A 17717-nucleotide genomic window follows, 5' to 3' on the forward strand; every position below is an offset into this window, starting at 1 on the left:
TAATTATTTAGGGGTTGTTTTTGATAGCAAAAAAACCTTTGGAAGGAGATGATGCAAAATCAAGTTAATTTAATGATTCAAAGTATCGAAGCCTTATTTGATTTTCCCAAAAACTAGGCCATAAGTTGATACTTGAAATGTCTACTATCTGTATGGCAAAAACACTCCCAATGGCCATGTTCAGAGCAGCAATATGGGGTATCACTGATGTAATACCACCCCAAGTACAAGAAGATAAATTCATAAAAAGATTGTTGTCAATTTCACAATCAAGCAATAATGTTATAACCCATAAAGAAGCTGGTATGCCTTTTATGACAGATGCCATAATATTAGCACCACTTTTTCTCTGGCTATCAGTTTGGAAAAGGGAATCGGTGGGTTTTAACCAAAAATTCTTCAAAGATGTCCTGAATTTGGACTATGCCCACAGAATCCCCTGGATATCATATGTCAGAAAAACCCTTATTTCTTTGGGTCTTGGGTTTCTGTATGATACCCCACATCTTTGCAAACATTTCCCCAAATCAATACTAAAGGTGATCTTTCCAAATCAAGTCACACAGAATAGGTGGAATACCCACAAAGGGAAACAAACCGTAAAGTTGTATGCATCTATACCGCAGATATTAAATCATTCGCACTCGTATCTACGGATAGTTCAGAATAACTAGCATCGATTCATTCTGACTAGATTCAGACTGAACCTTATTCCATTAATGCTTGGTTATCCAAATAATCAATTTGTTCTTAAGAACTTACTGCCTTGTCCTTATGACAAAAAGACAGCCCAATCGACTTTACACCTCCTCCTTGCCTGCCCATTATATCTCAAAGAGAGAAAGGTTTTTATTGTCCCGCTTTTAAGAAAACTATCAACGTGAACTGTAGCCTCAGCTCTCTTTTTATTTTACTCATTAGATACCCCATTGCTCTGTTTTGCACTAGCCTCCTTTTTACTGGCTGCTTAAGAACTCACAAGGCCTTTAGCACTTCTCTTGTAGCACCATCAAATTAATTCTCTTACCATCATATTCGGCCTTTTTAAATCTTCAGAATGTACTTTTAGATCTAACCTATTTTAAGTGAAGGATATTATTGTGGGCTCAGTATTGTTTTTAAATTTCGAATATATTGCATATCTAATTTTAATGTATTCTATGATGTCTTTTTATATGTGAACTTTCATGCATTTAATGAAGTGCGAAATAAAGTTGAATGGTGAGGAGTATCACTGGCTTAGACTATAGAAACATTACTCAAAGAGCACTGTTAGTGAACTCTTCTACGGCAACAGATGTTTGAATGTTTTTCATTAAGATTTTAATACATTAACAACTTAAACAACCAGGCAGCACTAAGTACTCTCAGTATTTCAATCATGAATTATTTGTGACAGATGCAATGTAAAATAATATAAAAGTAATCAGATCTAAGGACTACAGGGTTGGGGGACACAAGACAAAATGATGGCAAGTAAGAGTTTACACAGACATTACATCATCAGGGTGGCTCCACCATCGGCCCCACGTTTCTGTGCTGTGCTTTGGGGTTTGTAAAGCAGTTCCTCTGATTTTGCACAAAAATCCATGTCTCTGGTCCATTTACACAGTTCAGAGGCCTCTACACATCATCAGTGATGGGCCACATCTCTCTTGGTGACCTGCAGGTCAATTGCAACGAAGGCATGGATATGGTGAGGACCCACCTGGGCCCAGATTTCCTAACATTTAATGCAATTCAGAAAGACAACTTGCTGTGCTGCGTCAAATGGAGAGCAGGAATGCACCATATTTACAAAGACATGGCGCTTTCCTGCACTCTTTCTGCGCTTGCGCACTGAGTGCTGCCTAGCTCCAACTCAGGCACTCTTGTGCCATGTTGCAAGGGTGCCTGCCTTACAGGCAACATTGTTTTTGTGCAAGAAGTGACATCTTCCTGCAAAAAAAAAATCTGCAGAGGCATTTTCTTCTTTCTATGTGTGCTGCAAAATAAAGCATACATAGATAGAAGAAATAACGAGGATAAATAAACATATTTCTCCTTGGTACATCTCTGTTCAGATGACAGCATTTTGACGCATTGCCAGGTTTACTACCCTTAGTAAATCTGGGAATACACTAAAATCCATGGGTGGATGCTTGGGAACGCCCACACTCCACCCATTGAATGCCTTCCCAACACAGCGTACTGAAGGGGACGATTTGTGCTGCCTTGAGTTACTCCGCATTTACTAAGCCACGCAAGATGGTTTTGAGTGGCTTAGTAAATATCACTTCAACCCTTGCGTTGCTTGGCATCACCTTGTGTGATGCAGTGGCAATGCAAGGGCTTAGTAAATTTGAAACCAGGTGTCTATCGGCCCCAATAGGATAATTTTTAGGCGAGTTATATTTCTCGCCCAATGGTGGACACAAAGATAAAGCATACAGTGTTCCAGTAGCTGGCCTCAAAAGGGCTCAACCAAAACATATGAAGCCAGCCCCTGCTTGGTAATATCTGATTTCCCCATGTGCCACAGTCTAGCAGGTGTGTAATAAAAACAATGGAGATATTTGAACTGGATTAAGTGCAGACACGAGGATAGGGCAGTCTGGGAAGTCATCCATCTCACCCAGGTCGGCTTCCCATATCCTCCTTATGTCATCAATGGGTCTGGGGCATTATTCACTAACACTCGATGCTGATTAGAATTAGCTTTCTGCTCTAGTACACCTTAGGTCACTTTAGCCTTGATGAAATGAAACTCTCCCGGGTTGCGACGCCTGATGAGTTAATGCAGGTCTTACCTGAAGATAGTAAAGAATGGCATAGAAAAGTGTTTAGTGACCTTTTCATAAGATTTAATGTGATTGGTATACTATATATCTATGATGGTAGACATTCTAGTGAGGTTCTTCTTGATAAACGCAATTATGCTGCATTACCTGGGGAATCCATGAGCCATGCCAAAGTGAGGTGGCTGCGGTGGAAATGGCATCCAATTTGTAAGACCTCAATGCATCATGATAATAGACTAATGGCGGTTGGGCGGTAGTAGTGGGAAACAGCCATTACAACATGGCTGTAACCACGCAGTACCTTTACCACCCATGCATTACAAGTCATGCACTGTTACCACACATAGCCAATACCACACATTTTTTACAGCGCATATGCCTTTACCACGCATGCCCTTAAAAACAAATTAACGTTGTAGATATATGAATGGTAATGGCATGTATTTTGCACTGGTGGTAAGGGCATATGTTGGTAGTGGTGATAAAGGCACCTGCGTGGTCAAGGCTATCAGCTTCGTTAGAGGAAATGGAGAGCCACTTCTGCTTCCTCTTGACAACCTCGGCCGCACCTCACCTCAGAAGAACTGCCTTGTCATCCTGTGGAGGTAAGGGGGAGTGGGCCTGGGGCAGGGGGGTACGGATTAGGGATTTAGACTGGTGCTGATTTATTTATTTTATCCTGGAGGGTGTGGAGTCTGGTTTTAGGGCTCATGGCAGGGTTTGAGTAATTTTAAAAAGGGCTTGGGGCCTGGGAGGGGTCATGCTGGGGTCCAGTTTGAGGTCTTAGGGCAGTAATCGGGTAATTAAAAAAAATGTATTGGGTCTAGTTTTAGTTCTCAGGGCAGGGGTCGGGTGAATCTAAAAGAGTCTGGGGGTGTGTTTGGGGTATACTTTTGGGGCCCTGGGCCTGGGGATTGGGGATTTTAACAAGGGCTAGGGGTCGGGGGTTTGTGCTAGGGCTGGTTTGAGGGTAGGTGTCTGTAAAAACCTGTACCATGCATAGGCCTTTAACATGCATGCCTTTATAACAAAATGTGTTGTAAAGGCACGTGTGGTAAAGGCATAATCATTATAAGACATGCATGGTAAAGGCATACGTTGCAACTGAATGCATTGTTCCATCATAAATTCAGTAGTAGAAGGTAGTAGTAAAACGCATTCTGAAAAATGGTCTGTAAAAGTCTAGTGCTTTCGGTCTTCACTTTCTTGGTCACTAAGTAGTGGTAAAAGTATTAAATAGCACAAGAAATTGTGATGTTCTTCCCTAAATTTGACTGTTTTTCATTAGTTTTTCCAAATCCCTGATACATGTGAGGGCCAAACCCACATGCGTCCCACTACTCGCACAGTAGACACTTGTATGATGTCAGCATCCAAACACAGGGCCGAACTGGCCGTAGCGGGCACCGGGCAATCCCACAGTGCGCCACACGTGTGGGGGTCCAGTTTGTGGGCTCTGGGGGCCGTTTTTGCAGCATAGCTGCAAGATCGGCCCAGTAACAAAATCGGCCAAAAACCAGCCCTGGCAAAGAGCTCGGCGGCACCTCCAACAGGAGGGGAGGGGGCGGCCGGCTGAGCACTATGCCAGGCCGGTTTTGGTTCCCTGTCCGGCCCTGTCCAAATTCGAGAAGTTCTCTTCCAGTTCAGACTGCAGCCCTGCACACATTTACTGTTTGTTCAGGAAGCAAAATTCAATTGTAAGCATATGTATAAAAAATTGTGTAAATTAATTCCTGGGTGTGCCAGGACTAGTCTTGTTTCTTTAGTGAAAGCGAGATGTGTGATGCATAGGCCCTGCGTACAAAAAAGTAACCAGAGCTAACCGTCCTGCTCTATCTGATCCAGGATAACACAGGAGCATACAACGTGATATGTGAAAACTGGCTTAATCCCAGGTATCTGCGGTTGATTTGAGCAAATACAGGAGCACATTTTCTATGTGTTTTTTTTGGAATCCTAGATTGAGAATCACTTAATTAACCATCAAGCACTTTCATTTTCATAGATCAAGTTAACAATATTAGCCTCTCATCCCTTCCGGTTTTTTTCTTTGCATTTTATGGCTTGCAATCCTGCATTTGTAATAGCAAAAGAAATCTGTAATTTGCAGAATTCAAAGAAAAACACTTTTGCTACTACATGATTTAAAGAAGATATTATTCAAAGAAAACATTTACAGTGAATAAATACATTTTACGTTTCATGTGCACTTAATAATTTTCCTAAAAGCGGATTACAATTGCTAGTTGATTTGTACACTACGGGGCAGATTTATGAAGGCCTTGCGGAGCCGGTGCGTCACTTTATTTGACGCTACGGCGGCGCAAACAATGCGCCCTATTTACAACGTGACGCATCTAGGAGATGCGTCACGTTGTAAAGCCCTGCGCCATAAGGAGGCGTTCCTGCGCAGGGGGGGGCGTTCCGGCGCAGGAACGCCTCCTAAAAGTGGCTGAGTGAAATCTATGAGATTTCACTCAGTCACTTTCAGGACAATGCTGCGTCAAAACCCTGCGCCTGCTTGAAGCAGGCGTAGGTCTTGACGCAGCATTGTGGAGATGGGGCACCCCCGAGCCTTGCTGGAGCTGCGTCGCGCTTGCGACGCAGCTCCAGCAATGCGCCACCTTTACGGCACAGATGGGTCACGCATCTGTGCCGTTTTTGCCCCATGGTGCGCTGCATTGTAAATGCCCCTACGTTTCCAACCCGACGCATAAAGGTGTCCAAATGCCCATTTACAAGCATTCCCTTCTCCTGTCTTTTGCTTAGCAGAGAACACTATTTAGTTCATGTACCTTTGCAAAAGCTTTTCCTTCTTAAAAAGGGAAGGCCCCTTTTAGTGCCCCATGTTCTGTACGAGCCCCCATCCCTTGCAATGGTGAGGTGGGAGTTTCTATTGTAGCGCCTGTGGCTGAAGAGCAGGTGTGAGTGGGCGCTGTCCCAGCTCTGCATAACTCTCTTCAGCTGCGACCTATTTCACCTCTTGGCTACCCCAGCAACACAGAGCCATGGCTTCATGAGGAGGGGGTGTAGCCGCCTATGCTGATCCCTGGCCCTTTCCCTCATAAGCATATTTTGTTTCATTTGTTCTTTTTGCAATCACCCGAAACAGTGGTGGTAAGTAAATGTAACACCAAATGCTGTTCCTAGAAAAATAATCATTTTCAAAACTGTATTTAGGCTGCACAAAATGTAGTATAGCCACTTCGTTTCACTTTACCTAGATAAAGCTCAGATGCATTCCCAGAATAAATAAACAACATGATTTTTGTCCAAAGATTCGGGAGGAGGCATAGAGGCATGAAAACGAGGTTTGGAACGCGCCACAGTGACATGAAAGCGAGTCTTGGGATTCGCTATACTAGCGCGAAAGCGAGGCTTGGAACTCGCTCGCAGTGCGAAACACTTCCGGGTAAACCTAGGAAGCAGCTAAATGAATGCGAAATGCCGCGATAGGCAGAACTAAGGGGTACAGAGGAGGTGCACCGGAAGTTATTCCGCGAAGGGCCACCGAGGGGACAGAAGAATAGATGTAAACATAGAGGGTGAGGCTCCAGCATTGTGGCGGTTTTGGAAAAGGACAGCACTCCCGGTGAGGAGGGGAAGCGTCGTGGAAGGAGAGCAATACTAGTCAGATAATGCCAATGGCAATTAAACGCCCTAACACCAGTATTTCCTCTTGTCTTCGTTCTCCTTAGAGCAAGCACCAACAGCACCTGGAGGGCAAGAGAGATAAATATCACTCAAAGGCAGGGACTCCACGGCCGGCCCAGGCTTTGTGTACAGGTGAGGCATGGATCCCCCTAGGGATTGCCAACAAGTGTGGATATGTGCAAACAAAACAGCAAACTGAAATGAGACCCCTTTTTTTTTAACAGAAATAGCCTCGAGGTGGCAGTGAATTTGTCTGATAAAGGATTATCCCCGCGGTGCAAATTTGAAAGACTGAGAAGACATCACGCAAATGTGGCTTTAACCCGTTTCTTGCTTCGAACGTTCAGCGCCAGTGCCGTTGGACGCGCGCAGCACTACGGAGGTAGTGTTCCCAATGGCCGACAGAAGCACTTAAGGGGTTAAAGTAGGTATAGAGTTGATAACAATAGACAAAAGACACTCGGTCTATCTGGTTGTTTATTTAGAATTAGCACTAAAACATCTATTTCTCTTTAGATGAGAGCCGGATTTTAAATGATTTTAATGGATCGAACATATTAATAGTACTGTACTTAAAGAAGCGAATACATCAGAAACACATACACAAGGTGTCGTGAAAGCTAAGGTAATGATTTTCTGTCTATTTAAAGAACAGCGTTTAGCCCACTTTAAAAAGGAAGGAAAGAATAATAATGAAATATAATTTACCCTTCGGAAACCCGTAGGTCATGGTCCCAAAATCCAAGACATTGTGGATATTGATGAGAGGAATGACTAACATGAGATAAGGTCACCCACATTTGTTTTACTGTAGTGCCTCCAAAGCATGTTTCCAGTATAAGTTGCAAGATTGTATCCAATGGTACAGGCAGGTCTTTTCGCCCCCATTACCAAACCCATTTTCCTGCTACCCTGGATCTAGTGAAAGAGCAGATATACGTAGAGGGGACCTTTGGGATGGAACAGCGGGTGACCAATAGATAAAAGGGATACAGCCCATTTATCAGAACGATCAAATCAAATATGGTTGTGACAATATTGTATAAATAAAGATAGGAGACAAGATCCCTTAAGAATGGTTTTCTAGCTAGTGAGGAATGTGTACCCAAGAAATGCGTAGTTGGAATATGTTCATACAACTATGTTTAACAAGCATTGGAAATGCAATAGGTCTCGCATTAGAAAAGTTGGAGCTATTGGTTTTGTAAATGACAATTTTTTTTTGGGGTTGGTCTTGAAAATAGCAAAATTAATATCTTTGTCATTTACAATGCCAATACTTTTAACTTTTTCAAATGCGCCACCTATAGCATTTGTAATGCAACATGTTTTGTATGTACGTGACTTACATGTATTCATATAACAAATACAAATGGCTTTTAATTTTTTTAAATAATTAATACTTAAATAAAAGTTCTTGTAATTTATAATAGCAATAGCTTAAACTATTGTAAATAACTTTTGTGAAGAATATGTTCAGTGTATTTTATTATGACGAAAATGCAAGAACAGAGGTGAAATATTAATTGATTTTACAAATAACAATGGCTTTTAAATTTTTTTCTAATAATTAATACTTAAATGAAAGTAATTGTAATTTATAAAGGCACTAGCTTAAAGTAAATCCAAAAAAACCAAGTTATGGGTCAGGCGGTTTTCTGCGAGTTGCTGCTGCCACTCTCTGATAGCAGCCGCAATGTTCTTTATTAATTTCTCCATTGGACCATAAACTGTATGTAAAGGGGTAGAAATAGAGTTGGAGTCGCGACGATTGGGAGGTGCACTGTAGTGGAGTATTCCTTAAATACTGGAGCTGACGAAGTGTGCTCAGTGTACGAAGATAGATGCCCCTTTTGAAAGCTGCTTTAACGCCTGCAATACTACTGCTGTTCCCTAGATGGAGTGTTAGGTGGAAAATAGCAGCCACAATAACATTAATTAACGTGAATAAATTACAACCAATACACTTGAAGACGGAGGTCAAGGAAGGGAGGACGAGGGGGCAAACAAAGTCAAGAGCGAGGGAGAGGAAATAAGAAACCCCACCCCTCTGAAATAGAACAATATACAATTGCATGAAATAAATAAATAAATACCCGATTGTTTCTAAGAAGTGCCGGTACTGTCCAAGTAAAAGTATCAGAAGGAGAGCTTCTTACATAACCGAGGGCAGGACAAGAGAGGCGGTGGTGGGGGGAGAGACGGACAGAAGAAGAGAGACCGACATACGAGGAGAGAAGGGGGTATCTTGAGAGAGAGAAAAAAAGAAGGGACAGAGTGGGGGACGAATCAGAGGAGCGAGCAAGTTGTATAAATATGAGAGCGAGAAAGAACGAGGGTGAACTATAGAAAGAAAGAGGGCTGACAGACAGATATAGACGGAAAACGAGAGTACGAGTGAAAGGGCGAGAGAGGTAATGAGTGAATGGGAGAGAAGGGAAAATATATAGAAAAAAAGAAAAGAAGACACGGCCGGCCGGCCGTGAAACTGAAAGCACGGCCGGCCGGCCGTGAAAAAGCCTTTGATGCAGCAGGGGGTAATTAGGGGAGGAGAATGGCTGGGCTGAGGCAGAGCGCAAAGCCTTTGATGCAGCAGGGGGCGGGGCGGGAAGAGCTGCTGGCGGCACCAAGCTGACGATTTGATGCTGTGCACGCGCATTTTAACTGATTGCGCTTGCGCATTGAGTTAAAATTACACATGCACTGCATCAAATCGCCAGTGTAGGTAAGCTCTGTTTAAGCCCCTATAGTCTCGCTCTGCTCAATGCGCATGCGCATTGACAGGCGAGACCTAAAAAGGAAATGTATAGGAGGAATGTGCACCCAAGATAATGTGCAGTTGGAATATGTCCATACAACTATATTGAATAGGAAATGTATAGAATGGGACAATGTGAGATTGCCTTGTTTTCTAAAACAACTATTTAATTGTGTTTTTCTACAGGAATCAAACTAAAGTGGCAACCTACCAGTGCCTATCAGGGCTCGACAAATCCACACAACCGCTGGCATTTCGAGGTAAATTTTATGAGGTCGAGCTTTTTTTAGGTCCTACTCGCCTTTTCTGGCGAGTAGGAAAACATACTAGCTCTTGTTCTCCCTCTTTTAAAATGGAGCAAATGTGACAAGATAACAAGATTTAAAGGCCTTTTTATTGCTCACAAACCAAATGAGCAATAAAGATGCCTTTAAATCTTTTTATCCTGTCACGTTTGCTCTGCTTTCAGGGACGGAGGTGAAGTAGGTTACTGTTAGGTCAAGGGGACTTTTAAAGGTACTAGACCTGCAGGACTAGTACCATTGTTCAGATTTTTCGAGCCCTGCCTATAAAAAGAGAGACATATATAACTGTCTTGATAAAGATGAACTATCGTATATAAACCATCGACGCTTCATTGTACACAATCAATGGAAATAGCCTAACCTGTAGATATGAAATATTGAGCATATTTAGGAAAAGCTAAGAAGTATTGTTAACCCTGATTTCATGACAAAAAATAGTGTCTGTCTTTTGTCTCTCCCTGTGGTCTAGTGCCTATTAGTATTTAGCTTGGGCAATTTAGGTGTAGTATTGTTTAGGTTCAAACTTTTTTTAATGGAATAATATTTTTTGCTTGATTGATGAGATACTGTTGGATGTATATGTAATATTACTGCATATGTTTTTAATGGCAATGAATTTTTAGTACTGACTGGTATAATGTTTAGGATGTTGACTTTAACAAAAAATAAAGAAATTATAGTATTTACTTACCTTATAATCAATGGTGTTGGTATTAGGTGTACATTCTAATACATGGGCTGCAATCTGTGTGAAGAGCACACAGATTAGTTTAAGAAAGTTTTTGTCCACCAAGGGATTGTCCTTTTTCTACTGAGATGTAGGTAAGACACCGCTCTAGCAGGCCTTATAGTGCATGATGTTTTATGGATATCTCCTGAGAGGGCATATCTACATGAGCAGATATGCCCCTACAATATCCTTGTCGATTCCTGGATATGCCCCTACAATATCCTTGTCGATTCCTGGATATTGTAAGTGACCAGGGAAGCTCTATAGTAAGTACATTGGCTGGACACTCGTCATTACAAGTGCCACAGCTCCATGAAGGAAGCACTGAAATATGGGATATTTGGTACCAAACATCTCAGCATAATAAACCTGCACTGATGCAGTGTCCGATTTATTAAAAATTGCACACAGAGTGCACCTTAGAGGGGTCCCCTAAAATCTACCAATCCTTAGGGGGGTCACCAACTGGCCTGAGCCAGCCTGCTACCACCGGACAGTGTTCTGTCCTCATGGGGAGAGTGCCTGCGCACTTTGAGGTCGATAATGCCTTTGTTGGTTGGAGGTGTTCACACCTCCCCCTGGTCAGGAAGAGCCATCTGTGGCAGGTGGGTCAGGAGTGACAAAACTCTTTTGTGTCCTCTGACTTGTGAGGCCAATGAAAGTGAGGGACAAGCCTGTCCCAAGTCTTACTTTGGCCTATGTGTCCTGCTTAAGGGATGTCATGTGCCAGTGTCAGTAGGAAGCCCCTAAACTTCAGAGGTAGAAATGGCCAACCTCCTGGTGACACCAGGCTTGGGGTCTCTATCCTCTGAGTAAAGGAGTCCTTCATCCCAGTAGATCCTGTGGGACCCACTGGCACTCTCATCAGCCTCAGCAGCAACTTGCTGGCTGAGGGGTTCAAGAGAGGGGCAGGTTTGCTTCTCCTGGCTCAGATCTGACCTGAAGGGCCCCCTGTCCCCAAGAACTCAACCTGATCAGATATAAGTTCCTCTGAGACAGTACCTTCACAGGGACCGTGATCATCTCCCTCAGTAGACACTGGTCCTCCTTCTGAGCCTGGGGGGAAGACACAGCCTTACCCCTCCTGGTCCATTCTTCCAGGATCCAGGGTCTGTTCAGTGGATGTCTGTTTGGCCTGTGACCTAGTCGCAGCAAACACATCTGCAGAGATGCCCAGCATTGCTGCATGAGTCCTTAGGTCTACTTCAGCCCATGCTGAAGATTCTAAATCATTGCCCAATAAGCATTCCACCGGAAGGTCTGAACTAACCACAATTTTTTTAGCGCCTGTGAACCCTTCCCAGCTGAAATTAACAACTGGCAAGTAATGATCAGCCCTGACATTGTTAACTTTGATCACTTCCTACATCTCACCAAGTTTGATTTGATTAGGGTCCACCATAGTGACACTGGCACCTGTGTCCCTGTATGCTATGGCCTCCTTACCATTAATCAAAGGCTGCTGCCTGCATTTTCCGAAGTTACTTGGACTGACAAATAAGGTGACCATATTTATTTATATTTATTTATTTATTTATTTATTTATTTATTCATATATTTATAAAGCTCAACATTTATCCCAGGGTATGTCACGGCGCTAAGGGTTACGGTAGTGAGTAGGTGGGTGAGGGCCAGATATCAGTCTTTAGGGAATACGTGTGTTTTGAGTTTTCTCCTGAAGGCGTTGTACTGTTTAGTCAACTTAAGTTCGACTGGGAGCTCGTTCCAATGCCGTGCTGCCAGATGTGAAAAGGTACGGCCTCCTGTTCTAGACTTATTTATCTTTTTTGTTTCGGCCAGAGCAAGGTGTTGCGATCTTAGTGGTCTAGTGGGAATATAAAAGTGTATTTTGTTCTGAAGGATCATGGGGCCTGTGTCATGGAGTGTCCTGTGAGCATGACCAAGGAGCTTGAAGCAGGCTCTTTGACGCATGGGCAGCCAGTGGAGTTGCTTTAGGCAGTCCTTTGCTTAACTGTGTTTGCCTTTGTTGCACACTAGTTTTTCTACAGCATTCTGCACCACCTGTAAACGTTTAAATGGTAGTCTGGCATGCCCACGAAAAGGGCATTGCCATAGTCGAACCTGCTGACTAGCAGGGCCTGTGTGACTGTTTTCCTGCTTTCCAGGGGGATCCACAGGAATAACCTTTTTAGGAGTTTCAGGGTGGTGAAGCTTTTCCCAAATAGAGTTCGTACGTGGGCCTGCATAGATAGTGTGTCGTCAATAGTTACACATGGGTTTTTGGCACAGTGCTTGGGTGTGGGGGCGTCTCCTAAAGAGGAGGGCCATCAGGAAGAGTCCCAGATGTGTTTGGCTTCTCCGAGAAGCAGGATTTCGGTTTTGTCTGCATTTAGCTTTAGGCAGTGGTCTACCATCCAGTCAGCCATTTCGGTAAGGCAGCTAGTAAGTTTAGTTTTGGTATCTTCATGCCCCTTCCCTATGGTGATTGTAAGTTGTGTATCATCCGCATAGGAGCAAACCCCAAAGCCCAATTTTGTCCCAATTTGTGCCAGAGGTGAGACATAGGCGTTGAACAGCGTGGGGCTGAGGGATGCTCCCTGCGGGAGACCACATTTCAGTTGTTTCTGTTTAGATGAGAAGGCTCCTAGCTGGACCGTTTGGGTTCTGTTGCACAGAAAAGAACTGAGCCATTCAAGGGCTTTTCCATTTATCCCTTTTTCCAGTAGGGGTCCAGTAGGTTGTTGTATTCTAGGTATTTGGATAGCTGTATATTAATCAGCTCCACCAACACTTTGGCGAGATACAGGAGTTGAGATATGGGTCTGTAGTTGACCGGGTTTGTCACATCTGTACCTGCTTTTTTTAGCAGCGGGGTCAGAATCGCTTGTTTCCATGTTTCTGGGAGAGTTGCTGCTTCTAGGGAGTTGTTGAAAAGCTGCTTGATAGCTGGGGCGAGGGAAGGTATGATCTGTCTTAACCCTTTCTATGCTGATGACGGAACCGCTCCGTCATCAGCTGCGGTGGCGCTGTGCTGATGACGGAGCGGTTCCGTCATGGCCCGGCCGCCGCGCCTGCGCGGTGCGAATTCCGCGCCTGCGCTGGGCGTTCTATTGAGCAGGCGGGGCCATGACAGATCCGCTCCGTCATGAGCACAGCGCAACCGCGGCTGGTGACGGATTGGTTCCGTCACCAGCATGCGGTCTCCGCGCGGCCGCCCCGCCCCCTTAGCGCTGTGGCGGAATAGCCGCCGCAGCGATGCGGTTAAAATAAAATGTGGGCAGGATTCAAGGGGGGATCCAGATTTGATATCGTTCATGGTTCTGGCAACTTCTGCTTCTGAAATTGGGGTGAAGCTATTTAGTTGGGTGTGATTATTCAAGGGGGGGGTCTGATTTTCCCCTGCTAGTGGGGGCCACTGGGGTGTTTAGGTCCAATGTTGAGTAGATTTTCTCTACTTTATCTGTGAAAAAATTACTCCTCATTTCACAGTTTTCTGTTGAACGGTGCAATGTTTGGGACATGCAGGCGGGTTTACACAGTTCTTTTACGGTTTTATATAGCTCTGTGGTTGAGTTGCTATTTTCGTTGATTCTTTGTGCATAGTGTGTCCTTTTTGCCTTTTTTGTATGGCATGATTGTAAGTTTTGAGAACAGTTTTGTAGATTAACTTTTCAGCATCTAGTCGGGACATTCTCCAGGTGGTGTTCCTTGACTGACTGACTGACTGACAGACTGAATTATTTTTAGAGCGCTCTTATGCCGAGGCGTCTTGGCGCTGTGGGACGGAGAGAGAGAAGTTGGAATTAGGGCAGCACAAAAAGCCAGGTCTTCAGTGCCTTTCTAAACTTAGCTATGCTCTTTTCGGAACGAAGCAAGTATGGTAAACTGTTCCAGAGCTTTGGGACTTGATGGGAGAAAGATCTGCCGCCCCAACGGACTCTCCTAGTCCTAGGAATGCACAGTAGATTTTTGGAACTGGATCTGAGTGAACGCTCAGGTATGTACGGGGAAAGGAGATTAGAGAGCTGTTTGGAGGTCTGCCCATAAAGGGATTTGTGGGCCAGGCACATGACCTTGAATTGAATTCTTCTCCTGACCGGAAGCCAATGTAGTTCACTAATTGCTTTAGAAGTGGGATGTCGTTTAGGGAGGTTAAGCAGTACTCTGGCCGCAGCATTTTGAATTGACTGGAGGCGGTTAAGTTGTTTTTCTCCGGCCCCTATGTACAGGGCGTTACAGTAATCTACCCTGGACATGATCAGAGCTGCCACCACTGTCTTCCTCAGGGGGAAAGGGATGTTGGGCAGGATTTTTCGAAGGACCTTAAGTGTAAAGAAACAACCCGATGTGACCTGGTTTATTTGGGCTGTGCAGGAAAGGTCCTTATCCATTATGAAACCGAGGTTTCTGACCTTGTCGGCCGGAGTCGGGCAGGTGCCAGCTTCAGAGGGCCACCATAGATCGTTCCAAATGGAGGGTTTTTGGCCAAACTCGATGACCTCCGTTTTTCCAGTGTTAAGTTTGAGGAAGTGAGCGTTCATCCATAACTTAACATCCGATATACAGTTCCTGAAACTGGTGGCTGTGGCTTCTACTGTGTGCGCCAGTGAGACCACCAGTTGGGTGTCGTCGGCATAAGAGACTAAATGCAGGCCATGGGTTTTTATCAGTGCAGCTAGGGGATTGACATAGAGATTAAAAAGGGTTGGTGACAAAGCCGAACCCTGAGGGACTCCACATGGTAGAAGGAACTCCTTAGAAAGGAGACCATCCCAGTGAATTTGATGAATGCGTGCCTCTAAAAAGGAATGAAGCAATTTTAGGGCGGTATGTGTAATGCCCATCATTGTTAGTCTATTTACAAGGACGTCATGATTAACGGTGTCAAACGCCGCTGTCAGATCCAATAAGATCAGAGCGGCTCTGCCTCCCTTGTCCATGGTTTGACGAATGTCATCAGATGCTATAATCAGAGCAGTTTCCGTTGAGTGACAGGCCCTGAAACCATGTTGTGTGAGGTCTAATAGGTGGCTGTCTTCAAGGTGTTTGGTAAGTTCTTGATTCATTGCAGTTTCAAGAATTTTAGCAGGAAGGGGCAAACACGATATAGGACGGTAATGTTTAGCTTCCTTAGGATCCAGGGTCTCCTTTTTAAGGATGGGCCTGATACACGCCTTCCTCCAACTGCTGGGAAATTGGCCGGAGTTAATTGCAGTGTTAAGGAGGGGAGTTAAGGCTAAGCTGATAGTTTCAGGGACCAAATGTAGGATGTGAGGGGGACATGGGTCTAGCGGTGACTCAGATTTAGTCTGCAGGAGCAAGGTGGCAACCTGATCGTAGCTAAGCTGGGAGAATTTGGGGAATTCTGGAACTGATAGCTGTTGGTCTATTTCATGGGGGACCTCTTCACACGTGGGAAGCAAGCGAAGGTCATCATACACTGTCTGGACTTTCTGCTGAAAGAATTTTGCTATAGTTTCCACAAAATCTCGGTGAGGCTTAAAAATGGTTTCTCTGCGGCTTTTAGCTAGGTGTGTGATGGTTTTAAATAATTCCTTTGAGGAGTTTGCGGACTCTTGGATTTTCTTTGTATAGAAAGCAGCCTTAGCTTGCTCTATAGCGAGCTTATAATCATGTAGAGTGGCCGTATACTCCTTTCTAGACTGGGAACTGTAGTCATTTCGCCACAGCCTCTCGGCCCTCCTGCATTTCAGTTTTATCAATTTAACCTCAGGGGTGTACCATTGTGAGGTTGCTGAACGAATCTTAGGTTTTTTGGATTCTTCCGGGGCTAGCTTGTCCATTGCCTGTGTGAGCCAGGTGTTAAATTTGCGGGCTCCATCGTTACTGTCCGTGCTAGCTAAAGTGGATAGATCCCTGCTGAGTGTATTTGCTAGGGATGTAGCTTCTAATTTTTTCCATGGACGGGATTTAGTCGGAAGTACAAGGTCCTTTCTCCTTGCATTTGTCAACGTAAATGCAAGGTTGAAGTTTATTACAGCGTGATCGGACCAGGGGAGAGGCGTAGTGGAGGTGATCTGGATGTGGTGGTTATTGGTAAAAATTGAATCTAGCGTATGACCAGCTGTGTGGGTTGGTCCAGCCCTTAGTTGGGTTAGTCCGTAGCTATGGAAGTTATCTATAAGGGTGGTGGTTTCATTGGAGTTATTGTCTTCGAGGTGAAAATTAAAATCTCCCAGAACAGTAAAGGTGGGATGGTCTGATGTGGACTCCAGGAAGGTTAGAAGGGCATTGGTAAATGGACCTCTGGGTCCTGGGGGTCGGTATATCAGAAGTCCGGTAAATATAAGTTGGTTGTTATATTTGACCGAAAAAGATATAGCCTCTGCTTCTAGTCCCGGCTGATGGAGAATGTGTAGTTTAAAGATAGACCGGTGAATGATGGCTACCCCTCTACCAGTGGTTCCCTGTCTGTCCACATGTGCCACAGAGTAATCTGTGGGTACTGCGATGTTCCAGTCTGGCCCAGATGAATCTGTGGCCCACGTTTCAGTCAGGAAGGCCAGATCGATCTCGTTGTTTGAGATGAGGGATTCAATTTCATATTTGTGTTTTGGCATTGACCTGACATTTAGAAGTATGTTTTTTAAGGATTTGATATTCGGTTTAAAACACCAGTGCGGGGGTGGAGCAGGGGGTAGAGAGAAGTTGCCCTGGGTATAGTATTGGGTTCGCTGGATGCGAGATAAGGTATTGTGTAGCCGCACAGTCCGCATTTGCGAGTGTACGGCATGCCTCTGTCAGAGGGTTTAGCCAGATGTTCAAAATCGTTGCGTCTTAGGTTAATAAGCGTTTCTTTGGAGTAGACATGTTTCATATGAGCTAGTGGGTTTTGGGCAGGGGCTAGGGCCCTGGGCGCTGGCCCGGCGCGGACGGGCGCAGACGGGCTTGCCTACTGCGCGCCTTTGGCGCGCTGCCGGCGCGCCCGCTGCACTTCCGGAAGAGCATAGGGCTAAATAGGCTCGTAGGGCTCGTGGGGCGGAAGTCGCGACAGCTAGATCGCGTCCTACTAGTCACGCCACACCTAAGATGGCGGCTAAGTGACAGATGGATTCTTGAGCAACCCTATTATCCCTCCGCTTCAAACGGGACTTCCCGCGGCGGACCAGGGATTAGGGTGTCAGGTAAGACAAACGTACAATTCTGCAATCAATTGTGCGCGTTCGGGTTACAATCAAAATAGTGACAACATGTGCGAGTTAAATTTTAAAACAATGTAAAACGTTGTAGTCACGATTTTACAATTAAAATATTCGCAGTGTTTAGAAAGGCGCTAGCCGCTCTGCTTACTCCGCCTTGATTTTGCATTTCTTTGTACGTGTTTTGATTTCTGAGGTATACCATTTTTCAGAGGTGGTTCTTTTTATGGATTTAGATTTGATTAAGGGGGCACATAAGTTCAAAGTGTGGGTGATCTCCGTGTCTAGATTCAGAGCACCTTTGTTGGTGAGGGGAGTACCTAGGTGTTCTAGGTTGGTGTTTGTTGGCCAGTGGAGTTTAAATGATTC

The 17717-nt window shown here is 44.5% G+C and overlaps 1 long non-coding RNA gene across 2 annotated transcripts; it reads left to right on the plus strand.

Moving 5' to 3' along the window:
- Nucleotides 1-6249: 6249 nt before the first annotated feature.
- Nucleotides 6250-9453, plus strand: LOC144806256 (uncharacterized). 2 transcript variants are annotated; one of them, XR_013605744.1, is made up of 5 exons: nucleotides 6250-6372; nucleotides 6479-6566; nucleotides 6659-6858; nucleotides 6951-7059; nucleotides 9379-9452. It is a non-coding gene; the product is annotated as an uncharacterized LOC144806256 (long non-coding RNA). The 2 variants fall into 2 exon arrangements; XR_013605745.1 differs by lacking the exon at nucleotides 6951-7059 and having other exon boundaries at nucleotides 9379-9453.
- Nucleotides 9454-17717: the final 8264 nt, after the last annotated feature.

Source organism: Lissotriton helveticus (genome assembly GCF_964261635.1).
Source record: "Lissotriton helveticus chromosome 1_1 unlocalized genomic scaffold, aLisHel1.1 SUPER_1_unloc_57, whole genome shotgun sequence".
Lineage (NCBI taxonomy): Eukaryota > Metazoa > Chordata > Amphibia > Caudata > Salamandridae > Lissotriton > Lissotriton helveticus.